The 25,669-nt window shown below is 40.3% G+C and overlaps 1 protein-coding gene across 3 annotated transcripts in view; it reads right to left on the minus strand.

Annotated features, from left to right (window-relative positions):
* RAPGEF6 (Rap guanine nucleotide exchange factor 6) overlaps window positions 1–25,669 on the minus strand; it is a 226,827-nt gene that overhangs the window by 182,208 nt on the left and 18,950 nt on the right. The window lies entirely within an intron of this gene.

Consider the following 25,669-nt stretch of genomic DNA (forward strand, 5'->3'; position numbering starts at 1 on the left):
TTTGTTAGTCATAACCTCTGCATGTACAGCATTTATATAGAAGCATAAACACTTATAGCTCTGTACAATAAGTAGAAGACATCAAATAACAGTGCCTTGCATCCAAGGCCTTACATCACCATTTTAAAGTTGGGTATACTTATTTTACAGAAGAGGCACAGAGAAATTGAGGAAGATGCTCACAAATCACATAGCATGTTAGTAACAAAGAGTCAGGACAGAATCCAAATAACATACTCCCTTTGAAACACCTGAACGATTCTTCTTAGTCAAACTGGACGTGTTGCATTTTGAGGCACGGCCCTTTCCTCCCATTTCTACAACACTGGCTCCAAGACACTCCAAATCCTTGCCAGCTGAAAGCAAGAGACCTGATGACTGGGACTGAGCCTCAAATAGTTGTCAGCACATACCACCACCAGAAAGGCAGCAGATTGTCATCGTGAGTTATTTTTACTAAAGAATTAAACTCTGTTTCTAGTAGTAACTCGAGGTAATAAGCATTCAGCAAGCCTTTCTTCAATTATCTTCATTAAACATACATATGTATACATCTGTAAAGCTAGAAGTACAATGTGCAGTTTGCAGCAGCTAATATATTTTTCAGCCACCAAATTAAAACATGCTACCCCAAAAACATTAAAAATTCCAATTTTTACTTTAAAGATTGGACCTTACATGAAAATACTCATCATGAGATACAGTTGTTTAAACCTCTCACTGCAAAAACTCTCTTTAGTCCAAAAAATATTTTTGTGCTGATAGAGTAGACCACATGCTAAGGCAAAAAAACACTAGAACTATTCAGCATTTATTTTACCATCCAGAACAGGTGTGCTGTTAGTTAGCATTGAACCCATGCATCATACAATACACACACAAGTGTAAAACTCTCACCAGCTTGAACATTTGAAAACATGTGTTCCGAAGTTTCCAGTGACAGGGGATGCTATTTCTGCAACATATGCAAATAAAGTATGAGTGTAGGCTTTGGAATTTACAGTAGCTTTTTTTGAGAAATTTCTTGGCTTAGTACTCAGCTTCAGAAACATGATGGATATGGATTCTGTTCCATAAAAAAGAAAGGTCATGGATGGTTTGTATGTGAGCTTTATTACAGCTTCAGATTCCTAATGCTATGAAAGTTGTAAAAGTTACTGATTGCTTAATAAGCTATCAATCAAAGGGCTTATTAGCATGCTTTAAAGTTCCAATGGTGAACTGCTGCATATCTAAATCTTAAGCAAAGCCCTTTTATTACAGGTTCTGTTGTAAATATGATCTTTTCACACAGAAATATTGCAGTGATAGACATTTTTGTGATCGCAATAAGTAATGCATGTATTTTTCAGTTCAGTGTATGATAAAACATTACGTCGTGTACTAGTTATAGAAAGTAATCTTTGAAGAAAATCAAGTGTAACTACCTGAAAAAAAAAAATACCTTCAACCAAAATTTAAAAAATCTTCACAATATACTGTAGGGTCACAGTTTATTTTAGCATCATTACTTGAAATACTATAGTCACAGCTTTTGAACAAGAATGGGTCATAAACAATATTCCCTTATAACTGAATTTTTCTCCTCATATTCCACTACTTAATATGTGTTTTTTAAATCCCAAAATAAAGTTGTCAAGATTCCTTCCCCACTCTGAACTCTAGGGTACAGATGTGGGGACCGCATGAAAGACCCCCTAAGCTTAGTCTTACCAGCTTAGGTTAAAAACTTCCCCAAGGTACAAACTTTGCCTTGTCCTTGAACCCTATGCTGCCACCACCAAGCATGTTAAACAAAGAACAGGGAAAGAGTCCACCTGGAGACATCTTCCCCCAAAATATCCCCCCAAGCCCTATACCCCCTTTCCTGGGGAAGGCTTGATAAAAATCCTCACCAATTTGTACAGGTGAACACAGACCCAAACCCTTGGATCTTAAGAACAATAAAAAAGCAATCAGGTTCTTCAAAGAAGAACTTTAATTAAAGAAAAGGTAAAAGAATCACCTCTGTAAAATCAGGATGGTAAATACCTTACATGGTAATCAGATTCAAAACATAGAGAATCCCTCTAGGCAAAACCTTAAGTTACAAAAAGAGACAAAAACAGGAATATACATTCCATTCAGCACAGCTTATTTTACCAGCCATTTAACAAAAGGAAATCTAACGCATTTCTAACTAGATTACTTACTAACTTAACAGAGTTTCTGAAACTGCATTCCTGATCTGTTCCCGGCAAAAGCATCACACAGACAGACAGACCGACCCTCTGTCCCCCTCCCCGCTCCAGATTTGAAAGTATCTTGTCTCCTCATTGTTCATTTTGGTCAGGTGCCAGCGAGGTTATCTTAGCTTCTTAACCCTTTACAGGTGAAAGGGTTTTGCCTCTGGCCAGGAGGGATTTTATAGCACTGTATACAGACAGGTGGTTAGCCTTCCCTTTATTTTTATGACAAAAGTGTTGTAAGTAATCTTTGAAACTCAGAGCTTCCACTGCTTTTTAACAATTTGTAAAAACACATTCACGACTGACAAAATAGCTTTGATCAGGACATGCACACAAATGACGATCACACACACAGGATGGATTTTAAGATGCAGGCTGCAACTTTATTTATTGAAAGCTGGGAGACACATTACATGCCCCACCTGTCACTGTACCATACCAGACATTTAACTAGATCTAGTGCAGTCCTCAGGACGCCCACCATACAACTAATAGTTTTGTAGACCTGCTTGGGCCCACCCCCAGGAGTCCACTTGCTTCTAAATCCTTTCCACTTTCCCTGCATGGAGACAAGAGGTAGAGTTTCCCAGTTGAGGACTTCACTGCACAAAGACTTCATTTCTCACCTCTTCCCATAAACAAAAAGACCACCAGCACAATCCCAGGTCTCATTTACTTCTGGGAGCTGGTCCCTTTTATCCTTAGATGCACTGGATACGAGCCACAAGTTGCAACAAGCTGACACAGGACTTGTTTACATGGAAAGTTAGTGCTAGCGTGGCCAGGTACTCGGTTTGCGACTGGAAAGTCCAGTTGAAAAGGGAACCTTGGGGGGGGGCAGGGGAGGTTCCAGCACTCCTGCTGGAGTGTCCAGTTTTTAAATATTACCAAGTTGGCAACCCTAGTTAGTGCATGGCAAGCCATGGTGTGAATCTATAGTGCACTAACTATCATGTACTAACTAGCCATGTGGACCCTGCTACTGTGCACTAAAAGTTCCATAGTTAAATGTTGAATAGGAGTATGTCAAAGTGCACAAAGTGCACAGAACTTTTAGTGCTCGGTAGCAGGGTACAGGGCTACCAGTTACTGTGCAGCAAGCTAGTGAGCTGTAGATTCACACCCTGGACACACCTCCACACACCATGTGCTAACTGTCCATGTGGACAATCTCTCAATCTTATTTTCCTAATACTATATCTTTTTAAGTCTTAATATTATAACATAACTGTGCCTCCATGATGCTGCAAGGAAGGCAAGAAAACACTCTCAGCAGCTCTGGGGGGATAGTGCATATGCAGTCTGGTCAATTTACTAGGAGCTGTGATGGGCTTGGGCATGCTCAGTGAGGATGCAATGTTTGGAGATTTTAGAGATTAAAACTGAAAGTCTCTGCTGAGCATGTGCGAAGTACAACTTTTTGGAGCTTATAAACTCATCAAGTTTCAGCAGATTGTATTGAGGATGGCAAAAGGTACAACTCTGACATAAAGACACCGTATTTACTTACCAAATTTTAAATCCCTGCTCCAAAGCTAAAACTGTTCAAAGACAAGGTTGCCAGTATTACTTTTAACATGGGCAAAACAATGTCTCCTCCCCTAGCCTTGTTCTCAGAAACAAGTAGGCCATTTTGGTTGAAGTTTTCTGGCGGAAAAAAGAGGCAGCCTGAGGCAGATACCTGGCATGGAAGATTTCAGACTAAATGGTTAAAGTTACACAAAAAGTTATAAGAAGCTAAAAACAGGGTCTTACGAGGCGTCTGGCAACCTTACTGCTACCAGCTCTGTCTATAATCTGTAGATAGCTGTTGAAAACAGATGCTTAAAAAGTCAGATTGGGTAGGTAGGAGCTAGGAGGCTAGTTATTTTTATACTATTTATATTAAAAGTGCAAAGTCACAGTGACAGCACATACAAATGACCACTCAGACTGCTCATAGGCATGGACACTTCTACTGATCTGGTCCAGTCCAGCCAGACCTTTAAATGGTCATTTTTTTATATGCTTGAAGGAATAAAATTTGTTGTGCTCCTTCATTTTCAGAGTAACACAAGCACTGGGAAAACAAAGTATTAACCAACATTAGATAACTTCTAAAAAGAAACCTCCAGTTTAATTAAAAACCTGCCACTTAGATCAAGATATATGGATGTTAAAAAGGCTACTTATTTCTCTGTTGGCCATTTTTAAAATAGCGAGAATATGGTTTATACCAGTATTTTAAAAGGTCTAGGCTTTCTGCAGTTTACAACTTGCGTAGGTAAAAACGCATGAGAGAGGCGGGTTTTCAGGAAAGTCCTAGTGAAAGATTGTCCGACAGGAAAGCAATTATACAATGCCCAGAGAAAAACGGCTGTATTTTAAAACTTAAGATGGCAAAGTTACTTAATAACAATATTTTACAGTCCTTCTGTTCAAGAAGTCAGTCAGGGATTTTATTACACCTTCCTCGCTAAACCTGATTTAATTCTTGCACAGCAACTACGTTCAAACTACACAGGAGGTCAGACTAGATTATCATAATGATCTCTTCTCAGGGTGGATAAAAATCAGTGATTAAAAAAAAAATTAAAAAATCGGATATTTTTGATAAAAAGCTTTTTGAGGAAAAAACCTTTCTAAAGATAAAGATACATTTTAGCTCAAAGATATCTCATCATGGAATAGGGATTATAAATTCTAATTCTATAGTATGAGACAATATATTCATGTAATGTTTAAGAAAAGTTTTGTAAATGAGTTTCAATAGTTCATGGATTAGGGACCCAATCTTATGGGGCTCCACGGGCTTCTATTTAGATTGTTTAGGTTAATCTTTCTATCTACCCAATGGGACTCAGTGCTCAGTCTACAAGATACCATCAGAGATACTTAGTTTTGCAATTCTCAAACTGTGGATTTGTGTCTCCAGAGATAACTTGCTTGTTAACAGCAAAAATGTTTTAAAAAGAAAGAAAGAAAGAAAGAAAGAAATAGGTGAGAAATAACAGACCTCAACCCTAATGTGTACACAAATTTGCAGAGGGACAGAGTCAATCCCTTACCTCTCTCTAAAAGTGCAAAGTTTCAAAAAGTTCAAGGAACAGAAGATTGCTGGGGGCAGAACAGATCTGGACAAGGAGAAGAAGTCTGGAGATAAATGTGAGAAGGGAGGGACAGGCAGTAGAAACAAAAGTGAAACTGTTTGAGCAGCATATTGCAGAAGTCTTGAGGTCTTTCTGAGTGTAGACTTCATTGATTTGAGATCTACCATACCATTCTCTCACTAGAAGGGAAAACCTATAATGGTAGCAGGCTGTAAAAAAGACCCAGTTTGGGAATATTTTAATGAAGGTCCTCTATCTGTGGGTAAGACAGGCATGCGTGCAAAATTCAAATAGTGCCACAAAGAAATGCAAGGCCTGGTTGCTCGAATGAAAGAACATCATGAGAAGTGTTCCTTCTCAGGAAGAAGTTGAAAATGATGAAAAGAACATGTCTGAACATGCAGGATCTTTAGGTTGGTAAACTTTTTTATTTCATACTTCTTTCTTAAGGACTGCCTGTCTTCCTTCTGGACTATTCTTGAATTTGCATGTTTGAGCAAAAATATAGTTGTTACTCTGTGATACTATCATTTTAGATGTTGTGATAAAAAATAAATATATGAAATTGGGAGATCTTCCTTTTACAATTTCACCTTTAAAGTAGTACTGAGTGTCAGTGAATGCAATGAGTAATACTAAATGAGCAGTATGATGATAATAATTAAATAACTGCATTGACTTATTTTGTTTAGGACAATCCACACTCAATATACAGGATTCTGAAGACTATCCACCTTCAAGATCACCATCATTTTCTATAGTTTCAGAGTTATCTGCCAATGATAGTGTTTCAGTCACATGTATGTCACAAAGCCACAGTATATCACCTGTCGCAAAAAGAAAAAAAAATCTCCATCATCCAGAAACAACCATGGATAAATTTGTGATGAGAATAAGCAGATTACAAAAAGAAGTCATTGATGAAAAATTGCCCGGTTTGTTTATGCAACAAATTCTCCTTTCCATATGACTGAGAACCCACTCTTCATTAACATGGTTAGGTCATGAAGACCAGGATACAGTCCACCCAACAGAGCAGATGTCACAGGCGAACTGCTGGATAAAGTGTATGAAAGAGAAATTGAGCAGTGTGCAAAAGGTCTAGAGGGTGAAATTGTTAACCTGAGTCTTAATGGGTGGACCAATGTCCACAATGATCCTGTTGTATGTGCTTGTGACACAACGGAAGAAGGGAATGTCTTCCTTACAGAAACAATTGATACATCAGGAAATGCACACACAGCAGACTACTTACAAGAAGTAGCAGTAAAAGCTATAACAAACTGTGAAAAAAAATTCAAATGTCTAGCACGCAGCTTGGTCACAGACAATGCTTCAAATGTATCCAAGATGAGAAGAAATTTAGAAGAGAGTCCCAAGCTAATAACATACAGTTGCAGTGCTCATTTTATGCATCTCCTAGCCAAACACTCCCTTCAGTGTTCCAGAAATAAAGCTAAATGTTGTTGAAATTGCAAAATACTCCCGTAACAATCACTTTGCAGTAGCTGCTCTGAGAAAAGTGGGAGGAACCAAGCTAACTCTCCCACAAGACGTGTGATGGAACTCAGTAGTGGACTGTTTTGAGCACTATATCAAGAACTGGCCTAATCTGATGACAGTTTGTGAACAAACTCTTGAAGAAACAGATGGCATTGAGAAGAAGGGCTGAACCAGGCCAGAGAGGCTGCACAGATCTGCAGCAGCCAATCAGAGAAGGCCTGGGGAAAGTCAATCAGGGCAGGGGGAGAGGTAGCCAATCAGGGCCGGCCTAGGCCCTATATAAAGGCTGCCTAGCAAAGAGCAGGGCAGTCTCTCCCTGGTGGTCAAGGGAGGAGAACTGGCTCCTGGGCTGAAAGGTAGCACCTTGGACAGAGTAGTGCTAGGGAAGGGCAGAAGGAGCTGGGGAGCTCAGGCCAAGGAAAACCCCAGGCTGCCGGCCTAGCTACCAAGGGCTGGTCAGATGCATAGGGCCAAAGGGGAAGCAACCCAGGGACAATAGCAGGGCAAGGGGAGAGAAGGAGGACAGAGAGGCTGCCACTAGGGGATCCCTGGGTCAGGACTCAGAGTAGTGGGTGGGCTTGGGTCCCCATCTTCCCCCTTGTGCTACACCTGGCTGAAGAGAGCATGGCCTGATCCAGGCTGTGGCTGGATGGTGGACTGCTGATAACACTAAACCCCCGGAAGGGGGTGAGACTGGAGCAGTGGGCAGCGCCCTGAAGACGATGCCCCTGAGCAAGGAGGAATGCAGGTCCAGACGCCATCAGGGCGAGAGATGGATGGGACACCACCAGCAGAGGGCGCTCCGCACTAGACAGCTAATTCCCAGAAGTGCCAGCAAGAAGCGCTGCAGTGGTGAGTCCCAACCCTGTCACAGCCAAAAAGTTCTCAATATTGGGCTTAAGAGAAATGTTGAACACATGCTGAGTACCCTGAAGCCTATTTCTGTAACCTTGAACAAAATGCAGGGAAATAGCTGTTTTATTGCTGACGCTGTTGAAATTTGGAAGGAACTGAGTGAGATCTTAAAAAGAGAAATATGCAATGACAGAGTTAGATTACAAGCATTAAAAAAACGAATGGGACAAGCACTATCTCTAGCTCATTTTCTTGCAAATATTCTCAATACTTGGTACCAGGGTCAAACCTTAACGGCTGAAGAGGAGTTGGCTATGACATGGACAATCCTGCAATCATCCCTCCATAATGCCAACTATAATATGAAGTCAGAGCTAAGGGTGAACCAATTCAAGAAATACGTTTGCTGATGATGTTTTGAAGAAAGTCACACAGTGAACTGGTGGAAGTCACTTAAGCACTTGGATTCAGAGACTGCTGAAGTGATAATCTCACTTTTAACAGCAGTAGCTTCTTCTGCCAGTAATGAAAGAGTATTTTCTTCCTTTGGACTAATTCATTCCAAATTGAGAAATCGTTTGGGACCTGAAAAAGCAGGAAAGCTTGTTTTTTTTCTTTTCCAGATTATGAACAAACAGGAAAATGAAGGTGAAGACAACTGAGTTAGCTGCAGAAAGCCAATATTTTAAGTTTCTCACACTGACCTGGCTGACAGTCTATTAATTTAAAAAAAAAAAACACTTAACTATTTTAAACAATTTTAACAAAAACAAACCTGATTTTAAAAAACTTGAATGTTTAACTAAATTCAAAAATTCACATGCTTGTTTTGTTAAAATATGTTTGCTGTTGAAGAAAAAAATCCAGGATACATAACGTTGTTGTTTTAGTTAAATAAAACAATTTAAATGTCTGTCTGGTGATGTTCTCCTCTTAATACAGCATGGCAAGAAAATCCTCCAAATATTAATGATTAACCTGTTGAACTGGAGATAGTTCACCTCCTAATGACTTCATAAATATCTGCTTCAATTACCTTTGGTAAATGAAATAACCAAACAACCATTTTCTGATATAGCTGTAAAAAAAATTTGAAAAGTTTTCAAAATAAATCACTTTAAAAATGTAGAGTGTGTAACTTCTAAAAATGAAACCTATATCTATCTCTGAGTTGTGAAGAATATGTATTAAGGTTATAACAACCAGCAAGAATGCACTTTTATGTAAAAATCCATGATTAAATAGAGTCTTTCTGACTAGTGATTTAAATCAAATTCATTCTCTCTTCTGGCCTTGTACAATATGAAATAAACCGATCAGCTTTCTACATCTCCCCCACTTAAGAAATAGAAAAAGCCTGTGCCAAATTCAGCCTTGGTTCACACTGGTGTGATCATACCTGTATCTGGTTATAACAGGGTTGAATTTGCCAAGATGACTTTTGAGCATGTCTAGAAATGTATCCTCTGTTTCTGTATGTATTCACTAACATCAGCATCATGAATTAGTGTTTCAAGTGGACTAGAGATAAAAAGTGTATAGTATGTCAAGTGAATTGAACGTTTTAATGGAATACTACCAACTCATTTTTAAAACAGTATTTTTAGTTGTTATGCTTTGAGACTAAAGCCCTTTAGCGTCACAGCATGTTTTTCAGATCAGATTTAACCAAAAAAAATTGTAAACTATTTAGGAAGTTTTAACAGTTTTACAAATCATTGCCACGTAAATACCAGAAACAAAATGCTAATAATCAGAAGTAAGCTATTTTTTGTTTACAGAAACATTCACTAATCATGAAATCTCAATTTAACAGAGTGTTCTATTACAAAATGATCCTGCTTACACCATCCAGAATGTTTATTCTGGTGATTTTATTAAGTGAGTGAAACTACTGATTCTACTCATATTAATCAAACCCAGTACGTCTATCAAATGTTAATACTCAAAAAAAAAAAACAACAACCCTGGAGAGATGGGAATTTTTATGCACACAAATGTAGGTTGTAAGAGTACTGAATAAGTGGTACCAACATTTTTAAGTATCTATTTATCCTCTATCTTTTTGCTGGGTACGAAATTGGTGCCTTTTTTTCTGTAACAAAAGCCTCCCTTATTTATGGAACCAATCCTCTAGTTCTGGACTATTTTCTTTTGACAACTCATTTTCTGATACTTATTCCTTTTCAGCTATGGAAATTGATGACATCCTAAATATTTGCTGTTCATGTGCATCAGCATGACAACAGTAGCATACTCATACACTGCTCTGGAAGCCACACTCACCATCTTTCATCCTCCCTAAGAAAGAGGATGTGAGAAGAGCAGCTGTTCAACTTGGTTTGTGAAAGGGAATGAGTTATTTAATCTGTTGTCTAATCATATTGCTATTAGAACATTAAGTGCCTCCTGCATTTATGTATTCTTATTTGTACTACAGCCTAATCCCACAACCACTCGCCTTTCTTTAAACTAAAACAGCCTCTCCCACACCCAAAAAATCCCCAATAGATTTCTCCCTTCATCCAGTCCACCCCAATCCTCCTACAAAAAAATCTGACAGAACTTTAGGATCGTTTCCCGGTCTTCCAAGTCAACCTCTAGACAACAGCTCCACACACCACAGCATTTTGGGAAATGTAATGCTTATTATGGAGTTTTATTATTTCTCTTTCTACAATGACCTACAACATTTGCCTTAAAACAAAATGTAGCATAGTCCCTGCCCCAGTAACTGTGGTCTAAAAAGGCAAAGCAGAGAGATGATAGAGGAAACAGGTATCTGATGACAAACTTCCAATAATACAATGTTTTTATTATTTTTCCTGGTAAGTACTCCACAAATTCTGCCATAGCCAGCCAGTTAGGTTCTTGTAAGCATCATGATAAAAGTGGGTCACTAGAAGACATAGGAGTATGGAAAATTTAACAACCTAACTCAGGAAAGTGTTCTGTATGAGGGGCTGCAGAGGAGACACAGGCGAAAGAACAGTGTTTCTAGGGGACGAAGCAAAAAAGTGCAGCATTGCAAAATGGACAGGATCACCACACAGATTCCAGGCCAGGGAAGAGTAATGCATAGCTTTGATCCTGGTATAATTGGCTCTTCTTTTCCCTGACCCCCACAGGGGATGTACGCTTTAGGTCAAAAATATCCTTCCATAGTTTGTCCTCACAGAAAAACCCAGATCTGGAATGCTTCTGTGGGCCATCCTGCACCTGCATCGTCTCAGGCAAGTATATATAACTTCAAACACCAATCTAGGATGCTCATGAGAGGGTTTTCCTATTCTACCGCTAGGCCTCCCTAGACACACAAAATTAATGGAAAAGTAAAGTATTACACATACAGACAGAAAGACAGCTTACAGGAAAGGGATTCTAAGTTTACTGTCAAATAGTATCATTTGACATTACTTTGATATAGGGCATTCATAATATACATCTTCTATAAACACTGGTTATTAACAAGGATTACTATTGTGTGAACTTCCACTGCATTTGCCAATGCCTTTAATCCTAGTTTGGAATGGAATGGAAAATACTATAAATTCCCAACTCGACATTATGTTTTGGCAATTTCTCAGCAGAGCATAATACACCAACTGTGCAAAAAGGCTTGCTGTGTTTAAACGTATGCTATGAAGCACCTAAAGGATAGCATTCTAATGCATTTACTTAGGTCTTAAGTCTGAAACGAGGGTCCCCAGAAGTGACAGACTTGTGTATTTCATCTAGTAAAAAACAAAACAAAAATCCACTAATCAGACCCAAAATTCTCATCTTGTATTTTTTGAACAGAGTAATTTTCTTGGTGCCCAGCTGACAAGCTGCACTGGGAAATAAGTCGTACATACGACTTCCTGAGAAAGTCATACAGGTTATATATACACTGAAAACATTAAATCATCATGTGACAAAGCTGAGCTATAACAGACTAACCTGAAGACATAAGAGTTTTGTGCAATTCCTGAGTACTCTGGCTTTGTATTGTGCATCTTTAACTATGTTCTGAAGCTTTTGGCTACCTATATATAATTCTGTATAGTTCAATTTTTTTTAAGTTCCTTAAGTTAATATGCTAAGACTAAAGCCAGCCAAAGTCTGCACCTGATTGTAAAACACTCTTTTCCAGTTTGTACTTAAGTTAAGCTTCAAACATCCTCCTCCGCCACTGAATAAATATCCCACCTGGCAAAATATAAATCAAAACAAACAAAAAACCCCCAAGAAGTTTAAAATTGTGTTTTTACTCTTTATAAACACAAAGGTAGTAATTTGCCTTCAATCTGACATAAATCTTCTAATAGTTTTACTTATAATTAAGGTTATAAAGGAATACCTTTTAAAATAAAATGTTTTTCATTAAACAGTTAATTTGGCATAGGTTATGGAAAAACATAACCTGATAAGCTCATTTTTAAATGTAAGTTTTGTGTTTAAAAAGGCTTTTAACCTGTATACTTTAGGAATTAATAGGCTTTTGCCTGAGGGATCTCCTGCTGATGGGCTTGATTATGAACCAGGCATCTGTCTTAATTGTTTCCATTTACAACACACACACACACACACACACACACACACAAAATGAGTATAGGAAGGCAAAGTAGACCTGCTTCCACAGACCTCCGATCCAGCTCACTGTTAGACAAAAAAATGTTTGCCTTAGAGCAGGGGTCTCAAACACATGGCCCGCGGGGTTCTTGCAGCCCACCAAGCTCCCCGCATCCTACCTCCAGGCCAGGGGTGGGCAAACTACAGTCTGCTGGCCAGATCCGGCCCATGGGATTGCCCCCCGTGGCACCATGAGCCTCGCGCTGCTCCCTGAAGAGTCCGGAACCAGGTCCCTATGGACTGGGGGGTAGCACAGAGGACTCTATCCGTTGCTCTCGTTTCCAGGCACTGCCCCCCGCAGCTCCCATTGGCCAGGAACCGCAGCCAATGGATCTTGGGGGGGTACCTGGAAGAGCGGCAAGAACAGCACACGGAGCCCTCCACCCCCTGCTAGGGACTTGGTTCCAGCTGCTTCCTGGAGCGGGGCCAGGGCAGGCAGGGAGCCTGCCCTGGAGTGCACCACTGCCACCCCGGAGCCACTCTAGGTAAGTGGCACCAGGCCGGCCCCCGCACCTGTCACACCTCCTGCACCCCAACTACCTGCCTTGACCCCCTGCCACAACCTGCACACCTCCTGCACTCCCTGCCCTGAGCCCCCTGATGCACCCTGCACCCTGACCCCCTGCCGCACCCCTCATCCCCCTGCACCCCACACCCTAACTCTGTGCCCTGAGCCTCCTGCACCCCCTGGGGGCAGGTAGGGGGCGGAGTTGGGGTGGGGACTTCGGGGAAGGGAAGGGTGGAAAGAGGCGGGGCCTCATGGAAGAGGTGGAGTGAGGGCAAGGCTGGGGGCAGCAGGCCGGGGGGGGGCAGGTCAGTGATGTGGCCCTTGGGCCAATGCAGTAGTCCTCATGTGGCCCTCGTGGTCATCTAAGTTTCAGACCTCTGCCTTAGAGGGTAACTAAATTCTTCCCATTCTCCCAATCCTCCTGTACGAGGAGAAAGAGTAGTGCCAGGTCAAAATAGGGGGTTGGGGGCATGGGGGAAGAGTGGGAGGTAAAGCTAATGACAGCAATGCTTAAATACCACTGCAACAGGAACATTACATCATTTATTTGACAAAAGCAGTTTTAACAATCAGGAATGACCCTGCAAAACTACAAATTGTCCCTTCATTACAACTCCATAGGGGATGGTTTGATTGGTAAAGGTGGTCTTAGAGTAACAGTAGAAAAGATAGCTCACTCCAGTATTCAAGTTCCTGCAAGATATCACTTCTCACAGGCAACTTCAGATAAGGCTACCAGATTCATTCTAGCATTTTTCCTCATTGTTTGAATAAAGAGATCCAAGCACCCTATCTTCTCACAAAATCTCTTTCAAGAGCCATGCTTTGCACTGCAACTTATTTCTGCAGGTTTGAGGTGGTGTCACATCATGCCCCCAAAACATCACAAATTTTTCTTGCCCTGCTGTCTGTACAGGTCTACAGCTGCAAAAACCAGATAGCCATATGTACAAGTAATAAGCCAACCACTTACAGGGCTAGTTCAGCACCTCCCTGCTCCGTGGAGGGGTGACTGAACCCACATGGGAAACTTCACCCCACTGGTTGTCTCTCTTACTGCTGCGCTTACTTGCCATGCTCCACATGCAACTGTGAAGCTGAGCCATCTCCTTTCATCCCACCCTCCTACCCTGCCACTGAGGGCCAAGCCAAAACAATCTGCTGAAGCTCACACATCCCAGCACAAGTTCAGAAATGGCTGCAGCTAGGAAACAGGACCAAGAGCTGCCTGGAATCCTACCACTACCTTATTTAGGTACATAACAAATAAAAGGTGAATGAATGAGGCAAAACTTTTTTTTCAAGGTGGTTCAACTGTAGGACAGTATACCTCATTTCAGAGACATCTCACACATTTCATCTTTAGACTGTTGAGAGAAGTGTGCCTGCAGAGATGAGAACACCACCTATATTAGGGTACAGCAGGAAGATGAGAGAAAGCTAAGTTAGCCCTCCATAACTTCTCAGGGTACATCTTCACTACCCACCGGCTCAGCAGGTAGTGATCGATCTATCGGGGATAGATTTATCACATCTCATCTAGACACGATAAATCGATCCCTGAATGGATGCCTGTACTCCACCTCGGCAGGAGGAGTAAGCGGAGTCGACGGGAGAGCTGCCGCAGTCGACTCACCGCCGTGAGGATGGCCAGGTAACTCAAACTAAGATACTTCGACTTCAGCTACGCGAATAGCGTAGTGGAAGTTGCGTATTGTAGTTTGAACACCCCCCATGTAACCCAGGCCTCAGTATCATTACACATCAGTAGTGTAATGAGTCTGACCTATGTTGACTGGGCTACTAGTTAAAAGTCAATGCTGTTCAACGCACATTCCATAGGCCTTCCACTTAGTTGTATTTATAGCCTACTTACTCATAGGCTACTACAAGCTAAAAGCGTTTACAGAGATCAGTCACTACTCTTTCCCTAAAAATTCTTCCATTTTAAAGAATCAATTGTTTATTTAATGTGAGTATAATGGGATTTGGCCCTCTGTGGGGTGGTGGGGCACCACACCGCCTCGCTACACCCTCTCTGCTGGGTTGGGGAATACCCAGTCTATGGCCCAGACCTTCAGGCAGGGACTGAGCAAATAGTTCAATGTAAGCCCGGGCCCTGGGTCAGGGCGGGGCAGCAAACAAACAGTCAGAAGCTCAGGCCCTCAGGCAGGGACTGAGCAAATAGTTCAACAGCAAACCCCAGGCTCCTGGCTTTGAGCGACCAGGGAGAGGGGAAGACTGCCACCCGCCACGGATTGCCGGGGTCTCCCAAGCCGGAGCCAGGCCACAGGCATCTGGCTTCTCTGGTGGCTCAAGTGAGCTCTGGGGTTGGGCTTTTTATACTTCCTGTTCTGCACCTTGACCATTGGGGGGCAGGCGCAGGATCCACTGGCTCTGCCCACTTTGGTGTCTGGGGAGGTTCTTCCCTCTGCAGGGCAGTGGGGCACCACACTGCCTCGCTACAGTGGGTAACATGAGAAATTATTGGCATATTTGGCACAGAAGGTTGATCTATAGAATGTGTCTATTGGAATTATGAATTTATTTTCTTGCTTTTGCTACAGTATGTTGAATATATTGGCTCTCTAGACTCCAACTTCTGCCTTAATTAAAGCAATAAGTTCATAAAAGGCAATCGTTTATGGTCAGTTAAACATTCCCCACACACCACATGTGTACACACCTCAATGCGTTGGGAGTATGCAAACATTGCTATCAATGTTGAATCATTTCTGCTGATGAAATTAAATTTTATGTATGTTATTTTGATGTGTTTCCACCAATAATGTCACCTATAACACTATTTTTAAAATAGTCTCTTATAGCAGCACTCAAACTATACATTTGTTAGGAGATTACATGTTAATACAAGTTACTAATACAGGTGTTCTTGGTTTTTTGACTATATATTTAGGAATTATTAACAGGTTTACAAATCATTGCCTTGTAAGTATTAGAAATAAAACAACTGTTACAACAGCGAGCTTTTGTTTAAGAGACATTATATAGAAATAGTCATCAATTTATTTATCAGGTGTTACCATATTATAAAGTAAGCATCATTACACCACCTATGGCATGTTATTTTGAGTGAGTTTATTAAGTGGAGTGAAATCTCTAAGAACACATAGCTAACACAAAGAGGCATGAGTAGCAAATGTTAATATTAAAACTGGACAGGTGTGGCTTTTTTTCTTTTCCAGATAAATGTACTTTTTCTGAATATTAAATAAACAGTAACCAAATATTTAAGTATGTATTTGTCCTCCATCTATTTTTCTGGGTACGTAATTGGTATGTTAATTCTTCCGTAACAACCTCCCAGGTTTTTTTAAACTATTCCTCTATAGTTGGACTATTTTCCTTTTTCCAATTAGATGCCCTCAGTAGCCTGGCAGCCACTACTGGCAAATGAGAGATTAGTTCTTCATTTCCTTTTGTGGTGTGACTATTTCTGCTGGAAGCCCCAGGACGTTAACCAAAGCATCACTTGGTAACAAATATTCAACAAATTTGCAACATTTGTTTATGAATTCCATCCCAATACTCTCCAACAACAGGACATGTCCATCATATTTGCATAAAGTCTCCTCTTTCGCCACACCTTCTCCAACATTTATCCCTATTCAATCTATGTATAATTTTTAACCTGACAAGTGTGAGGTATCATTGAAACAGTATCCTAAAGAAAATTTCTTTCATCATACTACAGACAGATGGCTGCTCCACTTTTCTAGATCAAACCCCCTTCCGTCTAGTGTAATTTGTCTATCCAGATTCTTTTCCCAACATGTCATATATAGACTTATTTTTTGGTTAGGAAAGTTGTCTGCAAAAAGATTGATGTGAATTGGTTATAATTTCTTTTATTCTTAATTGTGCAGACACCATCACTTCTATAAAAGTTAGCTTTCTGTATAAAATAACTTTTCTAGAAAGCTGAGAAACCATGGGAGAATGGATTTAATCACATTTCTACTCAATTGATCCATCTATAGATTAATCACAGGTTAGGTGGCCACCTAGTGGAAATAGATAGTATGTTTTTGGAAATTCAATGTAGTTTCATATTAACAATCTGTTCTACAGAAAATCTTTATTCACATTAATGGACATCAGTTTCATTTATACAGTTTTTTTTATACCTCTGAAAACAAGAGTGGGAATTTTTATAATATGTACAATTCAATTTCAAAAAATAATACTTGTTAAACATACTGGACTGATAATCTTAGGAGTCCTAGTTAGGTCTGCAGATTTGTCATTGCATTTTTTTCATTTAAAAAAAAAAAACAAAAAAACAGAGGAACCACAATAAATTTACTCAATTTACCATGACTGCTTACTGATTTCCAATTAAAAAATGGCACCCTCCTTGATGCACCCAGGGGATACTACCCACCTGCAACAGCAGCACCCTTCATCTCAGCACTGCAACCCTAATCCTGCCCGGTGAGAAGGGTAGACTAGGGTTAGGAGTTGGTAGATGAGCCCATCTTGGTGTGCTGCACTCACTCTGGGCAGCAGCAGCTGCTGTTGGCTGCGAGGCTAGGCATGGCACCCCACTACAGGCATTACAACCTAGCCCACAGGGTCACAGTAATACTCAGGTTTCTCTCTCTCTCTTTCACGCACATGAACAAAACACCATTGCCCAGGGTGAGTGCTGCATACTGGGACAGGGAAGGCTTGTTGTCCTGAGCCTTTTCACTCACCAGGCCCCCCCTCCACACAAGGCTGGCAACTCATCAGCCACCATTGGGGGGGGGGGGGAAGGGGAGGGGAACCACAGGGAAAAAAAGTCAGGGAAACAGAAAAAGAATTACAGTAACTGTAACTTCCCCCACACCTCCTATGACAAACCTACAGCCCTAATCATAGTAGAAAGGGTACCAAGAACACCAAAATGGAGGAAAAACTAGCATAAAAGAAAGTAAAGCTCTATCACTACAAAAGGGAGTATATCAAAACGCAACATCATTATTGGAAACACTAAATAGCTAGTCAGTTTTAAGCAATTTCCCTACAACCCCACCCTATTAGCCTATCCTCCCAACTCTACTCCATTCATTTACAACACCCTCTTTGGATACTCCTCCCTTGCCAAAACAACTAAAATCCACCTCGGGCTGGGGGAGGGGGAAAGGAAAGACAGCCACACACATCTATCTTGGTTTTATCAGATTTCTTTTAATCCTTCCCTATGTCCTGAACTTTCCTCACTCTAAAATTAAAAACCTGCTGTTTCTATCATCTTATTTCAAATGTTACATCTATGTACACACTTCAGTCTATGAAAACTAGACTAAAAAATTAATGGAGATGTTACTGGAACTTGAGGGCTTTTATTACATCAGTTAGGCTCATCAGGAAACAGAAGTTACAGATAGATCTGTGGAGAAAAAAAAAAATCTAGAGGTGGAGCAGAGTGGATGGAGTCTTCAATGACTGAAGAAAGGGATGTTGGTGGCTAGAATCTATTTTCACTGGATAGTGAAGAGAGGAAAGTGGGTGGAGTTGTGAACTATCATGGGGTTAAGTTTGCTAGGATCCAGAAACATCTGAAAGGTGAGCAGGACACCTGACAGTGAAGTCCTATATAAAAGCTGCTTAGCTTAGTTTATTTTCATGGTCTTTAATGTTGACTTTACTGATTGGTGTTTTCTCATTTTCATTATAGTAAATGAGAAGCTGTTACCCCACGCTATTTTTATTTAAACAGCCAAGAGAACCTCCAAATTACTAGTAAGGGAAAAAAACAGTAATTGTGGAAGTGACAGTTTTAGAGGCATCTCTGGGTTTGTCATTAACATCTCCTTAAAAATTTTATCATCAGGATAAGTGTGTGGAATGTAGTACTGTGTGGAATGTAGTGCTGTAACCGATGTACCAAGAGCTATTACCAAGAAAGGATTACTGTTCTGTATTATTTCTCTTCAGTAATGTGCCAAACAATGCAGCACAGTCAGAGTTTGTTTATTAATCCAGGAAACTTGTTGAAGCACAAATTATTACTGTCCTAGGGCTAGAAGTGATTTAGACAGCCTTCTTTGAAGTTTATTCAAGTTAGCTTTTAATAGGTTAAATTTCTTACCTCAGTAGTGAGACTTCCAGATTGCCCCTTAAAGAGGCAGCGTTTATCCCTGCCTAGACTTCATTCAAACAGATAAGACTAATCAACTTTCAAAAGTTTTGCACCATGGCATCCTACTATCTCCCCCATCCCTAACTTCCTCCACCTCTCATTTTAGTGAGCAACCTTCCAGGGGTAGGGAGTCAGAATTTGCTGGTAAGAGATAATATGATAATGGTAAATTCTGAACAAACTTCCAGGTGAAAAAATCTGAACAATGCTACCCTGCATCATTTCCACAGCTCAGTAGAAATCAGATGGATGATTTAGGACAGAAAAGGCGAGGGGGCATGAAACTTCAGAATACGGATACAGACACTGGGGTTGTAAATTTATTATCTATGTATCAGGTCAGTCCAACATGGATTCTGTCTGCTCTAAATGATGCTCTCCAATGAGTTAAGTAATCTTGGGAATGCTATATTTTGAAACACAGAGCTGTTTTACTCAAGTCCAGTACAGATGAGATTTTCTGCTCTTAATATCTTACCTTCTGCTAAAACACAAGTTATTCTGAAAAGACTTTATATAGTTTTGAATTCTGAGCATTCAAGAAGGGATTGGACTTTATTAATTGATATCTTCAATGAGAGAAATGAGTGGTCCTAGGAAAGTCTCCTTTTTTAAATTATTTCTATTTATACTTTAAACAACATTTGAGAAAACAGCAAAAATTTACACAGCAGTAATAGCACTTCTAATCACCATGCAAGAAACAGCTGTGTCTGTACATTCCAGACAGACTGCTCTCACACACACACAAAAATCTGCTCCCTGCCTTTTTTAATGTTAGAAATTCAGATCTGGTCTATGACTGAAGTCTGTGCAGTAACTGAAATGCTAACGTCACAAGAATCAGGACTGTGAAAGCTTAGCAAAGAGACATTTTTTAGGCAAACTTCATTTTTGTTAGTAGTGCACCTGTTTTACCTGAAAGTATGAATGTACTGAAGAATGAATATGTATTTAAGATTTAATATCCCCTTTGATTAGAGTGTCAGAATTCACGACATTGAACAAATCCCTCAAAGGATTCTCCAGGAGAATGAAAGACCAGGTTTGGCATTCATGATATTTAGGATAAAAACAAGAAACATTTAAAGAGAGACACCTTTGATGCTCTCTTTATATGCCATTTTAGAAAGTGTTTTTAAAAATCCTTTTCAGTTTATCTTTAACAAAAATGAAGCCACTTTATTATACTACATTTGAAAGGGACTTCTGCTTTTAAGACAGCAATTGAGCAAATATGGTAGTAATAGTCTTACCAAATATCTGTCACTCAAATGCTTATGCAGACCTTGCCTGTATACATCTCAAGGAAGAAACTCTGTCAGGGAGGACGTAGCACAGTTGAAAGCTGCCACAATCTTCCTCTGCTGTAGATCACAATGGGATAGCACTGCCCAAAAAGTGGGAGAAGAGAACCAGGAGGGGATATAGCAAGAAAGGGCTAAAAACATAAAATGGAACAGAATTGCAGGGGTTTTAACTTGATGTAAGGCAAAAGCTGAATTCCTCTGGCTCATGTCGTAGATTCCTCAAATTTAGATACACAGCTTTCAGAAAAGCAAAAAAAGCATTTCTTGGAACAGTCAGAAGGTTACATAACAAACAAATGGCAGGCTTCCTTCCTTATTGCCTGCCTTATGATGTCTCAGCATATGCCTCTGTACAGATGGAATGCATCTTGTATTTAGGAATCCCGTCACTCTCAATGAAGACTTTACTGTCATCCATTCCAGGGTGTAGCAGGAAAGAGGAAATGTTACTACTCAGCATGGTTCATGTTTTTCCTTGCTTTGCCTTCTCTTAATTCATCGAAGACTGAAATCTGCCTGATTTCCTTTATTCTCTGTTAAGACCAATTATAAAAATAGTTACTCCCAAATTCTTTTAGTGTAAGCGCTAAAGACAAGAAAATAATAAATTTAAATTCTTTAGGACACTTTTTAGGTGCTTTTATATCTCCACAAGTTTAACTACTCGGGGACATGTTCACTGAGGCTGGTGCAGGAATTGGAATTTACTAGATTTCTGCCAGATGGAAGGCAGGCAATGCCTCATTTCAAGTTTACACCAGGAAAGAACTAATGTTCAAAGTTAAGCACTATGCTGGGGCTCCACAGGATTCCCCCTGGCCAGGAGGGATAGCATAAGATGTACTAAATCAACACTTCCTTGCTGCACTGCCCACACCCTTCCATAGTCAAGGCTGTCAACTTTTTAATTTAATGAAAGCTTATAACACACACACAAAAATACCAACAATTCAAGCCCACTCGCTCAACATTGGTGAACAGTTTTTCAAACCCCAAACACAAGCAGCAACTCACAAAATGACACAGTGGTGACCCAAAAATGCTTGAAAGTGTACTTGAAAGTGTACAGAATTAAACACCAACACTCAATCAGTGAGGGACTGGAATTTGCAGAATAGGTGGACCATACAAAGATGTCTTACAGAGTGGTCTGCAGAATGAAATAGCCAAAGTAGTAATAGCAAGGGGTGCAATGACATCAGGTCTTACGATAGAGGTACAGTAGGTAACACATGCATGAGTAGGCTCAAAATGACTTGAGGTACATCTTATAAAAGTGAGACAAGAAGTCTGCAGATATTTTCTGCTAGAGGTCACTGCCTGAGCAGACTCCACCCTGAAGTGTTTGTATGAAATAAACTGGTTCAACCACTTCAGAGCTAGTATTCTGTTCTTCAGATAATATCCTGGCATTAACCTCTCTAACAGAGGATGATAATTGAAGAAGAAAACCTATACACAAAATGTATATTTGATCTGCTTTCCTTGAACATTACACTCCCAAAGACAGTATTCCCTTTCCATTTTTACTACTCCTTCCCACTCTTCTACCAACCTAAATTTGTCTAACATGAATTGCCTAACTTCAGGGTAAAGCCTGATATACCTGTAAAGCACCACGCTCCCCAGTGGTGCAAATCAAGCACCATACTCCAAAGTGGTACAAATGGATCCCAAACTGTGGTCCATACAATAGTTGTTGAACCAAGGGAAGCTGGCTTGTCACATGGTGCTGGCTCTCTCCCTGTTTCCAGTTATTTCTAGAGATTTCCAGGCTCTCTGATCATCCATGGGTCTGGTTCTACCAGCATGAGAGGATGCTCAGGGGTGTAGGAGAGAAGAGGAGGACCAGACTGATGGACAACATTTGAAGGGTAGAGACCAATACCAGAACAGAACAGAAGGTTGGAAGATCAGAGTAAAAAGTAGCCAAAAAATATTCCAAACTAAATAAAATAAATACTCTGTTACTTTTAAACAAAAGGAACAGTAGAACTTGCCAATATAATATTATAGAATCACAAATTAGAGCTATAACAGTCTAATATACTAAGACACTGCCCACTGTGAACGTTTTCCCCCATTATTCTAACACAAAATTAACTCATCCCTTCTATTATTCCTTTTTTTATTAATATATAATTGACTCTCCCAGCCACCTCTCTGCATGCACGCACATACATGATGTACTTATATAGTAAGCTTTTCAGGTCAGGGAGTTTCTTTGTTGCACAATATAACAGTGTCTAGCACAACAGAGCTAATGGCTTTAGGCACTGACACAATATTTATATAAAAAATAAAGTTCCTATCCCCATCTCTCAGAGCATGTCCTGGTAACAGTTGCCATCACCTTTTCATTTTTTTTTTTTTTTTGGTCTCCCCTTGGTCTTTTTCTATCTTCTCCACTCCACAATACTTGTTTTTTAATCATTCCATGTGCCCTGCTCACCAAAGGGCAAAATGTTGCCCATGGTCATGATGTGAAGTCTCACTGGTGGTTCTTTGGAGCCAAACCTCAGGTGTTCTTGCAGTTGAACTTCATACCATAAGAAAAGAGAACCAAAAATTAGGCAGCAGCAGAACTAAAACTGGAAAAATAAAATGGTATTCTCTCAAGTCCCACATAACGTGTCACTTCTGGGTTTACTTCACAATTCTCTCCTAGCATCCCACACCATAGTCAGGATATAAAATAAACTCATTCTGGAAGGATGCAACAGGAGCTGCTAAGAGGATGGTATAGGAACTGGTAATATGGTTTCAAAATGTTTGGTTATTTTATAGCTCTGCTGCCAGGCTGTCCTCAAAAGGATGAGGTCTCTCTCAATGCAGTAAAGTAGTAATAGAACTAGCAAGTAGCAAGAACTGAGGCCCTGCAGTTGGAAAGCTAACATTCAGAATCAGAGAAATGAGATTTAAAGTGGGCAGCTTATACAAGTTTTGAGTATCTGAAGTCCAGTCTCAACCTTGATCATACCTCAGGACAAACTACATTTATAAAAAAAAAAAAAAAAAAAGGGGGGGGGGGAGAGAGGGGAGATTTGGGTCAACCAAAATGTTTTGTGAATTCATGTAGATTTTTGGATCACTGTTTTTCATAACAAAACAAAACCAAAAAAAGTCAGAAGTGTCAACACAAACTATTTCTATGTTATCAAAGGTTTCAGAGTAACAGCCGTGTTAGTCTGTATTCGCAAAAAGAAAAGGAGGACTTGTGGCACCTTAGAGACTAACCAATTTATTAGAGCATAAGCTTTCGTGAGCTACAGCTCACTTCCTCAGATGCGCCTCACATCTGAGGAAGTGACCTGTAGCTCACGAAAGCTTATGCTCTAATAAATTGGTTAGTCTCTAAGGTGCCACAAGTCCTCCTTTTCTTTTTATGTTATCAAACATTTTGATTTTGGGGGGCTAGATTCAGAAGACATTCAGAAAACCACCAGAAGAGGTGGTTGTGGTGGTCCCTCACATCTTTATGCCCAATAACCCAGTAATTAGGGCACTTACCTGGAATGTGGGAGACCCAGGGTTGGATTCCTAGGTGTTCCCCCTCCCAGGTGAGTGCCCTAACTATTGGGCTAGAGAGTTATTCTCTCACTTTCTGTATAAAATTCTTGAATAGTCGTTGGGCTGAAGTGGAACAGCTTCAAGAAGAAAGACAGAGTCCACCCGAGACAAGCCAACAGCCTGATACTTAGGGCACTCTTCTCAGAGGGGCACACACGGGTTCCAGTTCTTGCTCCAGAGCAAGAATTCAAACCTGGGTCTCCCACATCCCAGCTGAGTGCCCTAACTATTGGGTATAAAGGAGGAGCAGAACCACTACCTCCTCTTGAGGCTTTGTGGTCTAGCCCTCCATTTCCTTTTCTTTTAAGTGCCCAAAATAAAAACATTTCATTTCAGGTTCAGCTGGACCCAAATTAAGCTTTTCCAACTTTTTTAATTGTTAAAAATTGCAAAAAAAAATCCATTTTGGTTCAACCTGAAACTTTTTTTTTTTTTTCAGATCTTACGGTTATTTCACACAGTTCTAGTGCCAAGATTGCAATGGAAGAAGGAAGCATTTTGTAAAAATGGAAACATCCGACCAACTTTTTCATTAACAGCATAAAAACAACAGAAACACCAGAGGCAAGATCTTCCTCACCTGCATTCCAGACCCTTTATGTCAGCTCAAAGGGCCTTAAAGAGTCCATACTCAGCTAGGAAGGATTCTGCAAGCACTGCAGAAGACAGATGTAAAGCTGACTTCCAAGGATCCCCCTCCCCTGGCATAGGGAGGCATAGACACAGCACATAGCATTGCAGCATAGAGGGCAGTCCCATGAAGCTATCACAACTTAGGCCTTCAGGGCTGTCTTAAATTATGCTGGGAGCCTCTCTAGCTCATGCAGTAGCAGCTGAGCAGAAAAGTGGCTTAAAGCCATGTTAGTCAGCCCCTCTCTCTCCCAATAGGTGCAACAGAAACACAGTCCAGATTTTGTATAATCATAATTCTACTGAAGCCACTCCAGCTAAAATCTCTTCTCACACACAGTCAAAAATAGGATAAAATTCATTAACAGGAAGAGTCACTAGCTTCACCAGCACCAAAAAACCACCGAACAATATCTACCCTACCATTATAAACAGATAAATACAATCCATATTACCAGAAGTTTGAAAATTAGAATTTTGCTGTTCTTAAGTATGGCATGCTCCACTTCAGTGGTTCTCAACTCTTCCATACTGCCAAGCTGTCTGGATTGGCTCAAGAGCATGAGTACCAACCTCAGGGCAAACTGTTAAGAAGCAGAGCATAAACCCCAAACTGGTTGTGAAATCTACACTTAGATTTCACCAACCAAGTATCAAGTGTAAGCCCCACAGAACTATAGCAGCCTAAACATGCAGTCGAAGACAGTCCCTTGGGTACTGCAGTCCCTCCTGCCACCTAGGCAAGCTTGCCTTTGTAACAGACGGTCCCTTACAGCAAAAGTCAAAACAATATTCAGGTTACTCAGAGGCCCCCAAAAAGTCAGTCACTTACTCCAGGTCAACTGCGCCTTAAACCTTGCACCAAAGACAGTGCTTGTATCCAATTGTATAATAGTTAATAAATCTTTAGTTAATTTAAGGAAAAGAAATAGAGTTATTTACAAGGTTAAAGCAGGTAAACATACACACACAAATGAGTTACAGTCTTAGGGTCCAAAAGGTGATAGAAGCTGCTGTAATAAGCAAACTCTATATGTCCTTTAGGGCTAACGCAAACCAAACACTGGGGATCTTTTGCTTATGCTTGGTAATACTTGTCCCTCAGAGTCCAAGCAGCATAAGAATCTCGTTTCTTCTTGTAAGGAATTTTTATTCATTTCCTCCTAGATTTCAAGCTGATGGGGTATGTTCAGTGCACATATACTCTTCATTCG

Source organism: Lepidochelys olivacea, assembly GCF_965140295.1.
Source record: "Lepidochelys olivacea isolate rLepOli2 genome assembly, chromosome: 8".
In the NCBI taxonomy this organism is placed as follows: Eukaryota; Metazoa; Chordata; order Testudines; family Cheloniidae; genus Lepidochelys; species Lepidochelys olivacea.